Source organism: Pleurodeles waltl, chromosome 6 (assembly GCF_031143425.1).
Source record: "Pleurodeles waltl isolate 20211129_DDA chromosome 6, aPleWal1.hap1.20221129, whole genome shotgun sequence".
NCBI classification, from domain to species: Eukaryota; Metazoa; Chordata; class Amphibia; order Caudata; family Salamandridae; genus Pleurodeles; species Pleurodeles waltl.
In genome coordinates, this window is record NC_090445.1 from 839,785,405 (window position 1) to 839,804,478 (window position 19,074).

The 19,074-nt window shown below is 43.1% G+C and overlaps 1 long non-coding RNA gene across 2 annotated transcripts in view; it reads left to right on the forward strand.

Moving 5' to 3' along the window:
- The window catches only part of LOC138300322 (uncharacterized), a 150,876-nt gene that overhangs the window by 60,451 nt on the left and 71,351 nt on the right, over positions 1 to 19,074 (forward strand). For both annotated transcript variants that reach the window (XR_011204909.1, XR_011204908.1), the window contains exon 2: positions 7,093 to 7,197. This is a non-coding gene — a long non-coding RNA (uncharacterized lncRNA). The remainder of the gene's footprint in view (positions 1 to 7,092; positions 7,198 to 19,074) is intronic.

The window sequence follows — 19,074 nt, forward strand, 5'->3', positions numbered from 1 at the left end:
TAGGGAGGAGGAGTGAAGTTTTCTCGATGTTTGGTGAATGTTCAGGCATTAGTTAATGTAGGCAGGTCCTTGGTTGTGTAGAGCCTTGTGTGCGTGGATCAGCAGCTTGAATTGGCATCTCTTCTTTATGGGGAGGCAGTGGACTTGCCTGAGGTGGGATGTGATGTGGGCTTGTTGGGGGAGGTCAAGGATGAGTCTGGCTGCGGCCTTCTGATTGGTGTGATGGCTCAAAGTCTCTGTAGGAGTGGTGCGGTGAGTCCTATATAAAGAGTGTTGCTGTAGTCGTGTCAACTGATTATGAGTGCCTGGGCCACGATGCATCCTGTGGTCAAGTGTGGCCACATGAAGATTTTCTGTAGCTTGCGCAGAGTGATGAAGCAGGTGGAAGATTTGTCATTGATCTGTGATTTCATGGAGAACTTGTCAATGACAATTCTGAGGTTTCTGGTATGGTCGGACAGTGTGAGTGCGGGTCGTAGGGCTGATGGTCACCAGGAGTCATTCCAAGGGTTGCTGTTGTTGCCAAAGATCATCAGAATTAAAAAGTGTCCTTGTCCAGCTCCAGGCCATTGTTCTTCATCCAGTCAGTGACACTTGTCATGCATCTGTGCAAGTTGTCTTGATGGTGGTAGGGTTATCAATGCGTGAGAGGTTGAGTTCCGTCTACATAGGATATTATGTTGAGACAATGAGATCTGATGATGTTGGCCAGCGGTGTCATTTATGCATTGAAGAGCAAAGGACTGAGCGATGAGTCCTGGGGGACACTATAGATGACATTGGTTTGGAGGTGAAAGGTGGTAGGTGTTTCCTCTGTGTTCTTCCTGTGATGAAGGAGGTGATCCATCTTAGTGCATCCCCTTGGATGCTGATGTGGTGGAGTCTTTCGATCAGCATGTGGTGGGATATGGTGTTGGAGGCTGGCAAGAGGTCGCGGAAGATCAAAGCTGCCGTTTGTCCTCGGTCAAGGAGGGTTCGGATGTCATCAGTGGCTGTGATCAGAGTGGTCATTTCTGCAGAAGCTGGATTGGGAGGCAGGGAGTAGCTGGTTCTGCTCCAGGTGTGTCGTTAGTTGCTTGTTGGTGATCTTTGTCAGTACCTTGGCTGGGAATGGGAGCAGGGAGATCAGTAGTTTCTGAGTTTGCAGGGGTTATCTTGGTGCACTGCGTTCGAAAGACTACGGTACATTCTTGCCTTTGTCCCTGCACTGGTGCAGATTTGGCAACCTAGCACCAATGCAGGCACACTTGCACCCTTTGCATGGGTGCCTGACCTGTAAGGAGAACTGTCTTTGTGCAGGAAGATTCACCTTCCTGCACAAAATAACCCCCTGAGTCATATTCCTCTTTCTATGTGTGCGGCAGAAGGGAGCAAACATAGAAAATGGAAGTAATAAGGAGAAATGTAGATATTTCTCCTCTTTATGTCTCACCTGGGAAGGCATAGCATTTTGGCCTCTTGACAGGTCTACCACTTCTGGTAAATCCGAGAATGCATCAAAATCCATGCATGTTGTACTGGAACACCCACACAACACCCATGGATTGACTCCCTGAGGCAGAGTAACAAAAGTCAGCAATTTGTGGTGTTTTGCTTCATTCCAGACTTTTGAAGCCACTCAGGGCCATTCACGGTGGTCTTGTGTGGCTTCATAAATGTAATTTTTGGCTTGCATTGCTCTTGCACCAAGTTGCATGGTGCAAGAGCTATGCAACTCGCCTTATATATATGCCTCCTCATTCATGGACTTTAGAACCCTCATCACACAAATAATGCATGACACCAACTCAGATAGTGGGGTTGGAGGTACAGCCTCGGGTTGGATTTAAAGAAGAAATGCCAGGGCGAGAAAAGGCAGGTTGAGAATAATTTCTCCAGAACAAAGAACCAAAAGCTCTTTCTAGTGTCAGATCCAGACCACATCTCCATCTTACTACCCTCACTGAATGTACCATCCCTACCATGCACAATGACTAGCTCTATGGCCTGCATGTTATCAAAGCTCCCATTGTCAGGCCACGTAAGACAATGAATCCCTTTATTTTATCATATAACAGACTTAGAGAAAAGCAAACACACCAGAAATCTGTAACATAAAAAATAAATATTGCAAGCAAAGAATACCAAACATCAAGGAGCACATTTCTGCCATGGGAAGACACCTTCAGTAATAGTGATGCACGGAATCACACACACACATTTCAAAAACCTAAAAAATTAATAAAACTATAGGCAAGAGCATCATCACCTCCCATTCCTTACAAAGTAGATATAAAACTATACGTAATAAAAATGGTGAGGCAGGTTAAACGAGACAACCTCAGGAGTGTGCATGAATGTAATTCTGGAGGAGGAAAACACACAGGAAAAGATGGTTTTAACCAAAGACAACCCTCTAGGACTTCACTAACTGTGAGTGCATGCAGATAACCTTACGAACCATGAACACAATGAGTGATCTCCTACTAATCATCATGCCTCACATCACCCCCTAGAAGAACAAATCTCAAGCCATGGCCATAGATGCAAATCCCCTATGCACACTAGAGGCCTGATTTACAAAGTGAAATGTGGTGATCTCCGCACATGTAGGCCCATATTTATACTTTTTTAGCGCTGCATTTGCGTCATTTTTTTTACGCAAAAGCAGCGCAAACTTGCAAAATACAATTGTATTTTGCAAGTTTGCGTCGCTTTTGCGTCAAAAAGCGGCGCAAATACGGCACTAAAAAAGTATAAATATGGGCTGTAATTTTCTGTTTATAACTGGGTGGAGACCTCTGTTTAGATTGTAATCAAAAATATCACACAAGTCCGTCCAGTTGTAAGACTTATGAACCTCCACCCCCTAAAACGTGGGAGTGGAGACTCATAAAACAGAAAATAGGAACCTAAAGATATTACAGGTAACTTTATGACTGAAGTTCATGTCTATGATATCTACGCCCTCGGGTAAGCAAAAACTCTGAATGGAAATTTATAAGGAAACAGCATTCCTCTGACCATACTTACACACAGACACACAGACACACACACACACACACACACAAGACTAACATTAACCCTGCAAACAAATATATTAAACCCACGCTCTGAGCTCTGCCCTCCCCCCCTAGTAGTGCATGACTTTTCTGCCTGAGTGAGACCTGCAAACCATCGGCAGGTACCAGTATGCAGCCAACCCCACTCAAGGGGAAGAAGAACTTAACAGAGGAGGAGACAGGCCTTGTAGTTACCTTAGTTGATGACCATTTCTGGGAACTGAATGGTCTACCATTATTAACCCTCAGTGGAGCAGAGAAGGTGGTGCCATTATTAACCCTCAGCAGAGCAGAGAAGGGGGTCAGGTGGCAAGAGGTAACAAACTCTGTCGGTGCAATGGGGTTGGAGGTACATTGTTAAGGAGGATTTAAAGAAGAAATGCTTTGACGAGAAGAGGCAAGTTAAGGAGAATTTCTCCAGGACAAAGATTTAAAAGCTCTTTCTGAAGGCAGACCCAGATCCCATCTCCATCTTTCTCCCCTCATTGAATATACCCTCTCTCCCATGCACACTGACCTCAAAGGCCTGCGTGTTCTCGGAACTCTCATTGTCAGGCCATATAAGTAAATAATTCCCTCTATTTTATCAAATGCCACACTCTCCTCCTCACAGATAACCACACATTTCACATATCTACTCACACAGAGTTTAACCCCCTTTATAATCTATCATTACTAATCTCTTGAGTGCTGAGGACAGTTTGGAACTGTTCTGAGTCACGGCACTTGTGTGCCGAGGACGGCTCCAAGCTATCCTCTGCACATGAGCAGGAAAACCCTGTGGGAGGGCATCAGGGGGAATTCCTCCAACTGAAAATAGCCTCTGAAGGTGAGGAAGAGCTTCCCCAGCTTTAGAGGCTATTTCAGTTTTTTCATTGAAACAACGGTTGGCGTCCATGGCACACTGACATAATTTCAATTAAAATTAAAGTGAAATGAGCCGACCAGCTGATTTAATTTTCACTGCATCGGTGTTCGGGGGCTATCTTAGACCCCTAAGCACTGATTCAGATGGCAGAGGTATCACTGGAAAGGGGAGAATCTCCCCCTTCCAGTGGTACCTTTCCCTAGTGGATCCCTGCTTGGGAATTGCTGCAGGCGAGTGATCCCCAAGCAGAAATCCACCTACTATACACCAGGGAGGGGCCCTTTCGAAAAGGGCTTGTGCTCCACCTTAAAAAAATTATATATTCTAGTCCTTCTTCCCTCACGCTTCCACACAGGAGGTAGATAGGGGAAAATAGCCCATATGCCCCTCAGAGGGACAGAAAGGCCACTAGACACCAGGGGTTACTTTTCTACACTTTGTAGGGATGAAGGCTACCCAGTATTGGCATGGCCATGCCCCCACCCTCCCAAAATGGTAATAGTCTTTTGGCTCCCCCAGGGGGCCAGATGGGGACAATTACCCCTATCAACCCCAAAGGGGCAAAAAGCCCACCAGACAGCAGGGCTTACTTTTTTTTTATTGTAAGTGTGGGGGCTGCCCAGCATGGGCATGGCCATGCACCCACACCAGAAAAATGAGGACACAGTCTTTCTGGTCCCCCCCCGAGGGGCAGTTGGAGGCAATTACCTCACATGCCCCTCCAGGTGGTAGAAAGTCAACTAATTACCAGGGATTCATTCTTTATTTTTAATTGTAGGGGTGAGGACTGCCCAGCATGGGTATGGGCATTCTCCCACAAAAAGGGAAATTATCTTTCTGCTTCTCCTAAAGGACAGATTGGGCAATTACTCCATCTGCCCCCTGGGGTGGCAGAAATTCCACTAGATACCAGGGATTACTTTTTTTGTTGTTGTAGGGGTGTGGCTGCCCAGCATGACCATGCCCCCACCCCCATACAAATGGGGACACAGTATTTCTGCCTATCCCAGGGAGCAGATGGGACAATTACCCCAATCTGCCCTAGAGGGGCATAAAGCCCATTAGACACCAGGTGTTACTTTTTAAAAAGATGTACAGGTGGAGCCTGCCCAGCATGGGCATGGCCATGGCCCCAACCCCCACAAAAAGGGTAATTGTTTTTCTGCCCCCCTGGGGGGCAGATAGGGGCAATTACACCCTTCTGCCTCTCCAGGGGGAGGGTCAGAAAGCCCACTCAATACCATTGTTTACTTTTTTTTAATTAAATGGACCGGGGCTTCTCAGCATGGGCATGGCTATGCCCCCTCCCCATAAAAATGGGGAAACTTCAGATAATTAGTCCAATATACCTCTTGAGGAAGGGGTAGAAATGTATGGCAGCAGTATGTATTTTAATAAAATAATGGTGTAGGTCTTTTCCAGCCGCAAGCCCCACCCTCACCCCTAAAATCTCAATAGTCTTTATGCTCCCCTGAGGACAAAAGCATCTCATCTCAATGGCAAGCAAGAGGCCATTTAGTTGAGTTTGACTAACTCACAGTATCATCCCACTGGCAGCTGCACTTTTTGGGCTTGGGTAGGCTGCCACCTAGAAAAACCTACCAGACCCAGACAGTTCTGAAAACTAGATATCTGGGGGAGTCCAGGGTGGTGTGCTTCACATGTATCCCACACCATTTTCTTACACAATACTCTGCAAACCTCAAACATTGACTAAAACACACACATTTCCTCACTTTTCTGTGATGCAAACGTGGGGAATCCGAAGGGATTCACAAAATTCCTGTCTCCCAGCATTGCCCCACTTTTGCCAACAAAAATGCTGTGCCACTTGTGTGGTTGGTCCTAGTGCCAGCATCAGGAACGGATCCAACTGAGGTCAATGGTAGTCCCCACACAGAGGCTCCCATTGTCCATGGTTTGTAGGTGCCCAGCAAAATCATTTCTAACATATGTAACCATATTTCTCTTTCCACAAGTGTCTGGATAGTTAACATATTCTTCCATAATTTAATTTGAACTTCTAGTTTTGCACATTTCAATTGAAAAATGTAATATGTGACTTTATATGTTTCACCTTGAGGTCTTTATATCACTAAACACATGCTTTCTGTGTTCAGATTTATTGGCAAGTAAATGTATGTTTTCTTTACCAGCCATACCAGTCACCCATATCACCCATTTCCTCAATGCGTACATTTGAGCAATGACATTGTTCCACTCAAACTACTTTAATGTTTGTTACATCATTCAGTATATAACTATAAAAGACAACATTATTCCACTTTCTTTGATCAAGATCTTTATTTTCTTGTTTCTGACATTTGTATCAAAGTTATCTTTCCAGACACTGTAACTATTTGAGCAACCTTAGGAGCATATTTAGAAGGAAACGGCACATGAGTGCTGATGCACCAGTTTTCTTGTGTCATCCCTACCTCACCTAAGGAAACCATGGTTTGGCCATATTTACAATACGGGGCTCCATGGGCTAATAGCATCCAACTTTTTGATGTTATTGTGGCGCTTTGCAAGAAGGCCCATTGACTAAAATGGGTGCATCACTTTAATGCCTGTTTTGAGCAGGCATTAAAAATGACGTAAAAAATGGTGCAGTGGATTTCACTGCGCTATTTTTGTGGGCTTCCTAATGCCAGAAGCCCCCTTGCATACATCATGCCTCACGCAGGCATAATGGGGCTCAAGGGGTCGCAAAGTGGCGCAATGCATTGCACCACTTTGTAAATATGACCCTGCGAAAATTGCCTCCTTGAGCCACATTAGCGTAAAAAAAAAAAATGCCGCTAGTGTGGCGAAAGGAGGCGCTTGGGCCTTGTAAATCTGGCTCTTAGTTCTTTCCTCTGCATATGTATATCTTCACAGCTTCATTGATCCAACATCTCCTGTTGTCCTCACTACATCAAGGCTGACATCAGGGGATATTCTGCAAGCACCAGTTTGGCCCTCTACTATTTGTTGATCATGACTGCAATATATGAGATAGAATGTACAGTCACTTCTATCTCATTTCTAACATTTCTTATTTCTATAAATTGCATACCCTCTGACAAAGTTCTCTGACTTAATTGAAAATCACACATAACAGCACTTTTAATTGCTTTGAGGTTGTTCATAATATGGTCACTAATCTGAAATGCTATTTTATGATTTGATTTTCATCAGGTGCTGAATCTAAGGACGCATGTCTACTACCTTCGTCCAGTACCATAGTTCAGCAGCTGACATTTAAGTGTTCATCTGCAAATGAAGCACCTGTAGCTCGAACAGGTAATATATCATGTCATGAGCCATACCATAATTAATAACGAACACTAGGTAATATCAAATTGCATCAAAGTGCTTTTGATTTTTCAAAACTATTGTACAATGTTTCTATTTTAGGAATATACACAATTTTTATATGGAAGGTACTCATTTCACTTCCTTTTTAGGTTTCGCCTGCACAGTGTTTGCGTAGAGCTTGCAAAGTCTTTTGAGTTTAAAAAAATAAATCTTAAAAGGCGCTTCAAAACCGCCCCTTTACTTACCTGAACCTCCCATTGGTTGATTCCAAGGTCGCTCTGATTTAGTTGCTTATAATTGGCCAGCATGTTGTCAGCAGGTCGTCTGCTTTCAGTTGCTACTGCTTTTGCCATCCATGCTGTTGAAGAAGCAGGGACCAAGTACAGCTTCCGGTCACTCTGCAATTGCTTCGGGCCAGTATTCTTCCAAGTTTCACTTTACAGGTACTTTTTTTTTTATTTACTGAAGGAGCACACCATCTGCACTCTCTTGTTAATATATATTTTTTTTTTAAGGGGCTTAGAACTAGCTCCTTACTTACCTGAATTTACCATTTGCTTAGTCTCTCATTTATGTGTTTCTGATTGGCCAGCACGTTGTCTGTACATCTTCATGCTTCATTTCCTGTTGTCTTCTTCACCATTCATACCATCAGTTTGCCTCTGGACCAAGTACTGCTTCTGGTCACATGCCATTGGACACTGCCCAGTGTCCTTTCTCTGGCTACGATGCTAAAGGTACTTCTTTTTTCTTTCGCTCTAATAGTTGTCTATATTGTTTTTATTAAATCAACATACAACACAACATAAACAACTATTAATAGTTTATCAAGTTTAAAACATACATTATTATAAAATGTTTCTAATATTTTATAATCCAGTTAGATAGAAAGAAAAAACAAAGGCAAAACCTATTGGCTTTGCCAATGCTTGTTCCTTAAGCTCCTGGGGATCAAGAGCCTGATAATGATGAATCATCATCCACAAGTGGAGGACGGTGTACAGTCCCAGGATAAACCATATCCTCCTCTATGATACCATACCTGCAGGCTCCACTGCTCAAGGTAAGAGGGAAGCGGAAATTGGTGGTTCTACCCATGACTTCTCTCAAAAAAACACCATAAGGCTGCCCAGAGTTTCCTTCCTAGGCCCTGCCAGCAGCTACTAATGCAATGTTGCTCATACTTGCTAAGCATGATTGTCCTGAAACACTCCTGCCTACAGCAACTACCCTACTCCATCTCTCGATGCAGGTGCAACTCCAGGCTTCTCTTCATCCACTGAGGTAGAAGAAACTCTAGTGAGGAGGAGTTAACCACCATTCAATTGTCTCCCTCCCACAACCTCCCAGATGTCAATCCTCAATGTAATCCATTTCTGTTTGCGTTGTCACTCTGCCATGCCTGCGGTAGTAAGGGGGAAGGAGAAGAGTTGGTATGGGCCCATCCTGTTCCCTAGGAAGAACAGTCTTTCGCTTTTTCCAGCAACAATCATCTGTTTTGGTGAGATATTCATCCAATGGGGGAGACTCTTGTCTTGGAAGAGATTAAAACATCTTTCAAACACATGCCAAAGTTGACTCCTTGGCCATGCAGATGTCACCTGCTATATCACCCAGACACCTGTACAAATCAGTAGGGCCAATCCATACGCCTCAGTCAGCTGGGGCACAACTGCAACATGCTGGTCCCACCCTACCTACAAAACCTATCAACAATCCACCTGCACATACACAACCCCACCAACTTCCACTCCACAACCGCAACTACCAACGCAACCTCCCGGCAAGTTCAAAATGTCAATCATGCCCCAACCCCAGGCTTGGAGAACAAACAACACCCCATGACCTAATCTACCACTAACTCTCATCCTCATAAAACACACTCCATTTTTTTAAATCACCAATCTAACGATTTTTGATGTAAATGGAAACAAATTAGCTGTTTATCTCTTTATACAAATTTCACATACACTTACCTCTAACCCGTGTGGCATGTCTTGTTGGCCTAACTTTGAACATGTGTGTTGTCAGAATCATGTATTGCAATGTGCTACAGAGCCTGGAACATCTAACAATAAATCCTAGAACAAAACAATCACATGTGCAGTGGTGGCTGCCACTGAACAGTGTGGCAGGGCGGGATGGGGCGTGACAGTACAGGGAGGGGGGGTTAAAAAAAAAAAAAACACTTACCTTTGAGGGGAGACACATTCGTGTCCCTTCTGATCTCGTCCTCTTCTTGTTTCTGGGTGCACACAGGCTCCCAGCCAATCACAACGCTGCTGACACCAGTATGACGGCAGCATTGTGATTGGTCTAAGTGGCCTGCTTCGCCGCTCAGACTAGGAGTGGGAGCCTGAGCATGTTTTCCACTCGGCTGTGCAATATAGCGGGGTAGAGAACATGCAAAGTGCGCATGTCTGTTTGGCCGGCCAAACAGACATGTGCACATTGTGGTGCATAGCCCTCCTCCAGCCCCCTCCCTCCAGCCCAGCCCTACTCTCAGGAAAAATAAAATGATAATAGCGTAGCGTATGTTATTATCATTTTATTTATCCTTTTTCAAAAATCCAGCGGGCGAAGCTTCTTCACCTTAAAGGAGAAGCCGCCCCTGCACATGCGTGCAATCATTGCACACAGACAAGCAAAACTAGGAGCACAACTACTTTCAGGTTTTAACATACGTTTTTACATAAATATATTAAGGAGTGAAAGGAAAGTTTCAAGCATTAACTTTTTATTTATTTTTCGGGTTTTTCGAAGTTATGTACAGCACAATCGCCAACCGAAAATAGGGCCGGAAAAGAAATACAAAATGCAAAACAGTACAGCAAGCAAGAGACACAGTGCAGCAACGTCTTACAAAGCACGATGGGATGCGGGCAATATAGAGGGGTGCACACAAAGCATATTATTGGCAGGATGTGGGCATATAAGTCACAATAGAGGCAGATGAATGGGTGGGAGAGGCCCACCGGCAGTCTGCAGACTGCTGCACAAGGCGTCCCAGATGTGAGAGGGTGGTGGAAGGTATGTCAGATGCAGGGTGTATGGACAATATTAAACTGTACGTTAAGAGTTTCATTGAGGATGTCCTTGACTATTGACAGTGAGAAAACGTTTATACTGTGTTCTGCATAGGAAATGGACATCATTGAGAAGAGGAAACCTGACAGTTCATCAAATTAGAGGCTGATGAAGGCAGTCCATGTGCGTGAGCTCCGGGGTGAAACCTTATGGTCACATCTGTGCTTCTTTGTTGTCCTTTTGCTGTTGGTTTTATTCGGTCTTGCTTTTCAATTTTTAGGTGAAACCCCGTTATTGGAATGGTATGTTTGTAGTTTCTGTGCAGGGTACAAGATGCTTCATGGGTTTGAAGAGAGTCCTTCTCTTATTGGAGGCTTTATTTATGCCAAATTTGTACGAGGCAACCTTGGCCCTAGTGCTGATTTGTCTGTGGACTGGGAAGCATTTCTAGTGCTATATGGTCTTCTTGTAGTTGTCATTTTTGCCACTTCTCCTGTCATCTCAAGACACATTTGTTATTGGCGAGTCCCTGACTTGGGTCTTCGTGCAGCAAGACTAGGTCCAGAGGTGTCCCCTAAGGGCCGCAGTCAGTAACGTGCTACGCTGGCAGGGAAGGGTTGAATGGCATGGATAATCGCTTTGCTGGTTTTGGGTGTCCTGTGTGAGGGAGTCGGACTGGACCAGTTTGAAGGTGAGGAATGCAAAAAATTACCAATCAATGAGCCTTGGGGAAGAAGAACTGAGGTTGTTCATGGCACAACCTATGAAATCTAGGGTGTTCTCTAAAATGAGTGTTGCTATACTAAGAAGCTGAGTGAACTGAAAGTGCTCAGCAGGTTGCAGAAGGGATTCTTCACAGTCTTCATCGAAGACGCACTGCATGGGAGGTTCAAACACTGAGGAAGACTTTACAGTCGTAGCAAGACATTCTCGTCTGATTAGCGCCGGCATCCCAGAGTTGGGAGATGGATTGGTGACCCAGGTGAAAGTACTCTGAGTTGATGACAGGCGGAAGTGGAAGGAAAGGAGTATTAAGGGTGTGAAAGATAGCCGCGACACCTAATTCTGTTATTTTTAATTAATTAATGTACTGGATACTCTAATTTTGTGGGACCAAACCTAGAGGAACGTGAATGCTGGTTAAGAGAGTCGGGTATCTGTGTTAAAAATACCGTTTAAGTTATAAATGTATAAGAAGTCAGGAATGTGCTGTATGCTTCTGAGTGAGCATAGAATGGGGTGTATCTTTGGTTTATTTGCTGTTCTGTGAGTGGAAGGCTGGTGATACTGAGTGATTTAAATGCACTTAAGTGACGTGTGTGGTTTCGTGTTTGCATGTGTATGGAATGGTGGGAGGTGAGGTGAGTGGGTGACACATGCCGATGTGTTGTATTAGCTGGGGTGCTTGTGAAGTGCAGAGATGCTGCACAGTGTTCCTTGCCTTATTCTGGACCACTGCCCTTAACACACCCTAAAGTCCAAATCAGAGTCTGGCCTTTTCTTTGTCCGCCCTTAGATGGAGTCATACCAGGTCTGTTGTCATTGTGTTTGTGGACGGAGTAAAAACAATTTTAAGTCGCACTTTAAAGATGGACCCATCTTGCCACACAATTATGTATTGCACCACGTACCTGCTGCCTTGATATATTGCCCAGAAGTGCCATCAGAACCAGTGCACTACTGTACAGTGACTCATACATAGAAGGTCCTGGTTGATTGGTCACACACCGACCATTTTGTGTCTAGTCACATCTTCTAGTGCCTCAGCACCAATGTGAAAGTGAAATCGGCCTCCCCTCACCTGATCTAAGCATTAGTTTATCCGGATGTGTTCCTAAGTGTGTCCACATGCGACAGTATTGTTCCAACCATCATGTTTCTGGAGATCAGAGCATGGACATCAAGGGGCATATTTATGAGCCCCTTGTGCCGTCAGATTATCCCTTTTTATGACCCTCCTGCCGCACAAACTACAAGATCATATCTATGAGGCCAAGCAAAGCTGCTTTGCATGGGTCTGATTGATTTTACAGATATGGAGTGAGAACAACACAGGCTCTCTTGCACCATGGTGTAAGGGTGCCTGCATCGGCGCTATGCTGCTGAAATAATGCCAGCATAGGGGTAAAGGACGGAAATGCACGATATTAAATAAATACGGTGCATTCCTGCCCTTTCACTTTGGAGTAGAGCAGCACAGAAAGGTGACTTGCTGTGCTGACCTACGTCAAATCCCCATAAATGAGGACCCAAGTCACCAAAATTCCAGGGATGGAAACGTGAAATGGGATTGTCATTTCATCTTTAGTGCAGTTAGCCATCGTGTTTTCCCACCTGCCTAGTTGCCTTTGTGGGTACAGTCACTTCATTGTCCGGGAGCAGGGGTTCCAAGGTCATTTTCAGTGGCTGTGGCACTGTTTCCTTCGTGAGCTCTGAGTATTTTAATATCATATCCATTTTGATTGTGGAAGGAAAATGGCGAAAACGTCCTATGATCACATTTTAATGAATTTGCTGAAGAAAATACATAGAAAGTGGGGCTGGGGGAGTCCTACATTCTGAACTTCCAATGTATAGAGGGAGACTGTCAGAATGGTGTATCTTGTAGATTTAGTACATATGTGTCATGGTAGTACTAAAAAGCAGTGGCTATCCATATGGGGTTCACCCCCACCTCTTTCCAGGCCAGGAGATTGCCTATCAGGCTGAAGAAAGGTCAGACTAACAGACACTTCTGGTTAAGGTCAGGCAGCCAGGAGCTAGACATATGCTAAATGTACAGGCTCCTGGTTGCCTGAGCTAAACTTTGCTGGACTGAAGACGTTCACAGCTCCTGTGGGCGTAACCTTTTCAGCCTGGCAAAGGTGCCTCAACGCCCCCCCCCCTCATGACGAGAGGTAGCATCACCGATTGCCTCAGATCTGGGCACTTCTGTTTAAGCCCTGAAGTGCCCAGGGCTGAGTGTCAATCAGTGACACCTCGTCACAGAGTGGTGTGGGGTCAGCAGTCTCACTGACCCCATCCCATTCTGTGACAAGATTGAGACTGCTGCCTTCCCTCATTGGCTGAACATAGGTCAGCCAATGAGGGAAGGCAGCAGTCCCAACCCTCCTGGGATACCTGAGGCTTGGGACTGCTGCCTTGCCTCAATAAGGGACAGTAGCAGTCCCTACCTTCCTGGGACCTCCAAGGCCTACCTGTCGGAGCTGCTGCTGTTGAGGAAAGTTTTATGCTTTTTCTTATGTTTGGTGTGTGCGTGAAAGTAGTATTTGGTAATATTTTTCAGGTCTGGCATAAAGAGCTTTAGCTGCATCACTAGCCTCCTGTAATAAAACAGTTTGCAATTTGCACATATATATACATACATAGAGAGGCTTACAACCAGCCCTCTTCACCCTTTGGTCTATTCAACTATCATTCATATTTGGCTTCAGCTCACCACAGCATGCAATATGGGGCAAAGGGTCGGCCCACTGATACATCTAGATGGCTGCATTGTTTTTCTTTTTGGTGGCATATGCTTGCAATAAACATAAAAAATAACTATTTTATCAGTTTGCCAAGGCCAGATATGGTAACTTACACAAGACATTTATTAAATGGCTGAAGGAAGCTGCAGTTACCTGCATGAACATGGTCTAATTCTATTGAATGGGCAAGTAGCAGATATGTTGTTAGCAATATTGTTTTCACATCTGGCCTGGATACAGTTTTCATTGTTTCACCAGGCTCATTTAATTTAAAAAAAAACATAAATAATACATACATATATACATACAAAGAGGGACTTTTAGTCAAGCTTCTTTATCAATCGGTCGCTTCAACTGCCGCTCATATTTTACTTCTCTCCAACACGGCATAGAGCAAGGGGTTAATGTGTCAGCCAACTACAGCCAGTTGCATTTTGAGTGACAGCATTTTGTATGATTACATGTGCACATATGCAAAAGAAGAGGAGCACTTCAGTACACACTTGCGGGCCAATATTTTTTTCCATTCTCTTTTTTATTGCTTAAGTCATCCTTGTGTGCTTAAACAATTTTTCAGGTTAGAGTAATTCAAACCTAATAGTACATTTTCTTTGTGATAGTAAATGGTTTGTATATCTGGTCTACGTGCACTTGCCTTCTAGGAAGTGCCTGTACAGTTCTATTAAAAATATATACATTATGGTAAAAATTGTTTTTAAATTAAAACATTTTATCAAATTATACGTCTGTCACATCTAGACGGTGGCACTTATTTTTTTTCTTTCTTCTAGCATATGATTAAAATGTGAAAATAACCATTTTAACATCTTGCCTAGGCCAGACCTGGTGGTTTGCCAATACTTGCTTATTTACGAACTATCTGAAGGGAGTGGCATATGTGTGCTCAATAATAGTCTGTGCTTTCTACTCTATAGGGGGCCTGGCAGATATGTAGTTGACAATAGGATTTCACATTTTTTGAATTGCTGAAGGAAGTGGCACCCTTGTACTTAATCGTGAAAAGAGACAGAAATGAAGGACTCATGTCAACCTGCAGTTATGAAACTGAGAGGACATGGGTATCTGCTGGTGTGCTTTGCATGTAGTGAACAGGGCAGTCAAGTAGTCTATGCTTGTCTGTTGTGGTCTGTGCCACACCTCCTCTGCACTCCTGCTGCCCTGCAATAATTTATGAGATACTTGTGCAGAACCACTCAAGTGCCTTGACTCTGAATTTTGCCTGATATGATTGCATTGCCAAAACTATAAAATCAGATTTTCACCCCCATTGGCACGCAGTAGAAATTGACAATTTATATCCAAAACAAGCATTGACAAAGGAAAGCGGTCTGGTGTTAGCTGACAGCATTTTGGATTTGTCAAAGCTTGGTTTTCAGTGGGTTTTGGAAAGTCTTTTAGAAGAGGGAAATGTGGGGCCCTCGTCAATATAAAAATTACTGAAAACGAAATTATTTTTTATCTCAAAGCATACATTGCCATGGTAGTCCCTGACACTGAAGTGTGCAAACGTTCTCCTTCACTCACAGTGAAGTTAGCCAATGGCTGAAGTGAGCTGACCCATTGCCTCATGCTATTTGCTATAGTGGATAGAAGAAAATGTGAGCTGGACAACAACAGGTCATAGGATGGATAGGGCTGGCTGAAAGCCCTAACGTAAGTATGTTATATATATAATTTTACTAAAATCAGAAGATCATTGCGAATAACATTTATTAAATGCGTTGACACCAAAGCATTTCTCCATTTAAAAAAAATTATGCATGCTGAAGAGTGTTTTTAAAATATAACCAACACGTACCTCCCTCTGATGCCCTGAAAACCATAGCACATTGTTTCATGCAACAGAAAGCTGTCAAATATATAATGCACTATACAATGGGATTCTGTTTCTATATCTCAGGGCACATGCATTCCTTGACTGTGCAAAGAAAATGTTACCCACAAACACATCCAGGAAGCATCCATTTGTATGCTGGGTTCATCAGTTGAACATGCAACAAAACCATGTATGGAATAAAGCGAATGCACACACTGCAAAGATCCAAGTGATGATCACAGGTTCAAATTCCACCACGCCCGCTCAACAATACATCTTCTACAAAGATCTGTGTGCCATCTAACATGCAGTGGCTTGAATCCGAGCCAGCACACTCAGTGTTTCATCATCCGCTACCAAGATATGTGTGTTGTGTACCTGTCAGGGGTTTGAATTCCAGCCCTGACCCCAAATGTCCCATCTGGTGATCAGGGGATCTGCTGGAGTGTTTTTATCCTTCACAGGAATCAATGCCCTTTGAGGTTGCTGAATCTTTGGACCCTGCACAGGGTGTGGTAGAATCATTAACACATTTTCAATCGAATTCAATTAATTTACACACCATGACCAATGTGGTCATGGAAGGAAACTCCAGCCTGGAATAGAGTTAAGAGATTTATTATACGCTCACTCTCAAAGTCATGTAGCCAATTCACAAGATTAGGTTACAAATACACATAATCACCCAGGGTTGCCAAAGGGGACTAAATATGTTCAAGTGAACTAAAATTAACAAAACTAGGCATTCAAGGAGAATAATACATACATCAAAAGAAATATCTATGATACAGAAGTTAAGTGTTGCTCAGGATTAGCAATCATCAATCAATTCAATTTAGCAGAGTCATAATTTAACTGGGCACAGGGGTAACGCTACGGTTGGCCAAGCCAGGGAAGTACATGTGTGGGGCAGACCGCATGTGAGCAAAAGACAAAAAGCAGAAAAAGGACAAAAATAATTTGAAAAAAGATAATCTCAGACTGCAAACTTCTAAAAAGATATATAAAAAAGGGAAAGCATCAGCTTGTCAGAAGTTCGATCTAAAGTCTTCCGAAGGAGATTAGAAGAAAAGGTTTCTAAGTCTCAAAGGGGCATCTCAAAAGGGCAAAACGCAGAGAGGAAGATACCTCTCCAAAGGATCACAGCATACAGGGTTCTTCATCAGCAGGGGTCTGGAGAATCTGAAGATCTGACCCAAGTCCAACTGGTCATCGATATATCAAAGCTCATAAAGCATTCTGATTTGCCAAAGGTATCAGTCCAAATTACTCTGAAGGGGCATCATCCAATAGAAATAGATCCCAAGATTCCAAACTGAAATATACACATCTTTTGCCAAGTCTATCAAGGAAACGTCTTCCATCTGTGTGATTCCACAAAGTTTGAAAACATTGTATAACAAAGGCAGTCCATGTTCCACGATGTACCATACTCAAGGACACTATTAAACTTTCTCTCTATGTCTAAACAAGAGGAGCCTATTTCCAAAAGTTAGTGTTCTCATGGGAATGAAGTCTGCAAGAAAACTCATGTTAAAGAATGAATCAACATTTCCCGCACAATCACGAAATACAAGCATAGGAGGCCCTATTTAGGCTAACACAAGAGAATTACAACACTACATTTAATTAATGTTTTATTAAAACACATTTAATATGCAAACATATGAACTCAGCATTAATAATATTTCATACATATGTGTGTTACATTCACTTTAAATGGCAAAAGACTTTGTAACTACATTTCATTAAATATAATGGGGAAGTACATTTCTTTCATTTTGCACGCATTTTTAAGTAATTCATCATTAAAAACTCAATATCGTTTCAATATATTCTATTAGTCTAGAGTCTAAATTACATCATAGTATCAGTTTAATCTGACTAACATCTGATTTAAATCAAATACCACCTATCTCGAACTCTACAGTGGAAACAAATGCACATTAATAAAACATGTCAATGCAATTTCTACATTCAAACATTAGTGCTTTAGTTACCGTAGGGCATAAACTGTCATATATTGATGACTTTTGTGACATGAGGGGCACTACTAAAGTTCAAATCCCAGCAGATCCAGTCAGCTTTTCACCATTCGAGTTAAATCAATAAGAACCCTCCTGCAATGGCACCTATTAAGGAGCCTTGAAACTTGGGCGATAAGCCGCTGTTAACCAAGTATTTGTACATACTACAGAGAAGACACAAGGAGCAGAGTTCTCTTTTCAGCCAAGGGCAGCTGCCCAGGGTAAATATGCACTTGTTCCCGTGCTGATGAGGGGATGTTTTGACAGTCAGGCCGTCTCACTCACCCTTTCAGAGTGCCTCTCCAAAGGCAGACAAGCCCAGTGGCATCTCTAATTGAGTCTCTAGAAGTGATTTTTAAGTGGATACACAGACTGACGGACGGATAGACAGACAGACAGATTTGTAGACAGACAGACCGACGGATGGATAGATGTCAATATAGTTTTATACACAGATACTATAAAGTCATATTTAAACATTTTAAGCAAGCATGTAGGCTTGTGCTTTGGCTCAAACAATAAACACTGTATTTGCAGTGAAAGGTAATAATGTTGCAAAGTGAGTTTTCTGTGTTAACTCCTGGCATGGAATTACATTCAACAGCTTTGGAGGTGGGGAAGTTGAGCTGTGCTAGGAAAAGAAGTAGAATTGGGAACAGGGTCATAGCTTCGTGGAGGTGTTTGGGGTGTTACATCTCCTCAGTAATTGTACTTTGTGATAAATAGTTGGGTATAGGTGTTTTTAGTCGGGTATGGTGAGATGTCTGTTGGATTTCACCAGGAATTTTTACACCTACAGGTAAAACGAGCACCAGCACGCACACCTACACAAACACACACACACTCTCTCGCCCTCTCTCTGTTTGGAAAGGGAATAAAAAAAAAGGTAGGTTAATTCACAAAATAATGTGTTTTCTCTCACTTAGTAACCCTACCAATATGCATTTCTCTCCCCTACCACTACCTCTAAAGCCCTGCCATGCCCCCTGCTTGTCATATAATGTATTTTAACAGTATGTGGTATATTTACTAACGTTTTGTGTCATGTTTGCATCACAAAAGTGACACCAATCAATGCAAAAAATGTTTTTTCCCAATTTACTTTCTAGTGAAAAACCTGATATGTGCTGGGAATTCATTTGAAAGCAATGTAAAGCCACTTTGCAGTCCTTAGAGCCAAGTGGGCGTTCAGTGGAAGGTGCATGGGGTTCCCATGCAACCACCCATGGTTTCTGATGCAATACCCTATTTACTAAAAAAGTACACAGAGCTTTGCATCAAAAAATAACGCCCTTTTCAAATAGGGACTGTTTGTGTGTGTGCTGCACAGTAGAGCACACATACAAAGTGGGAAAAGTTTTAAAGATAGTCTAAGCATTGTATTTTGTACTGGATGGGTACCCTTCCAGTCCAAGACCTATGCTAGACTCACGCAGACACCCTTTCCCTGAGGTGCAAAGGGATGTGCGCTGCGCCCTGCTACCTGATTGTGCTAGAGAGG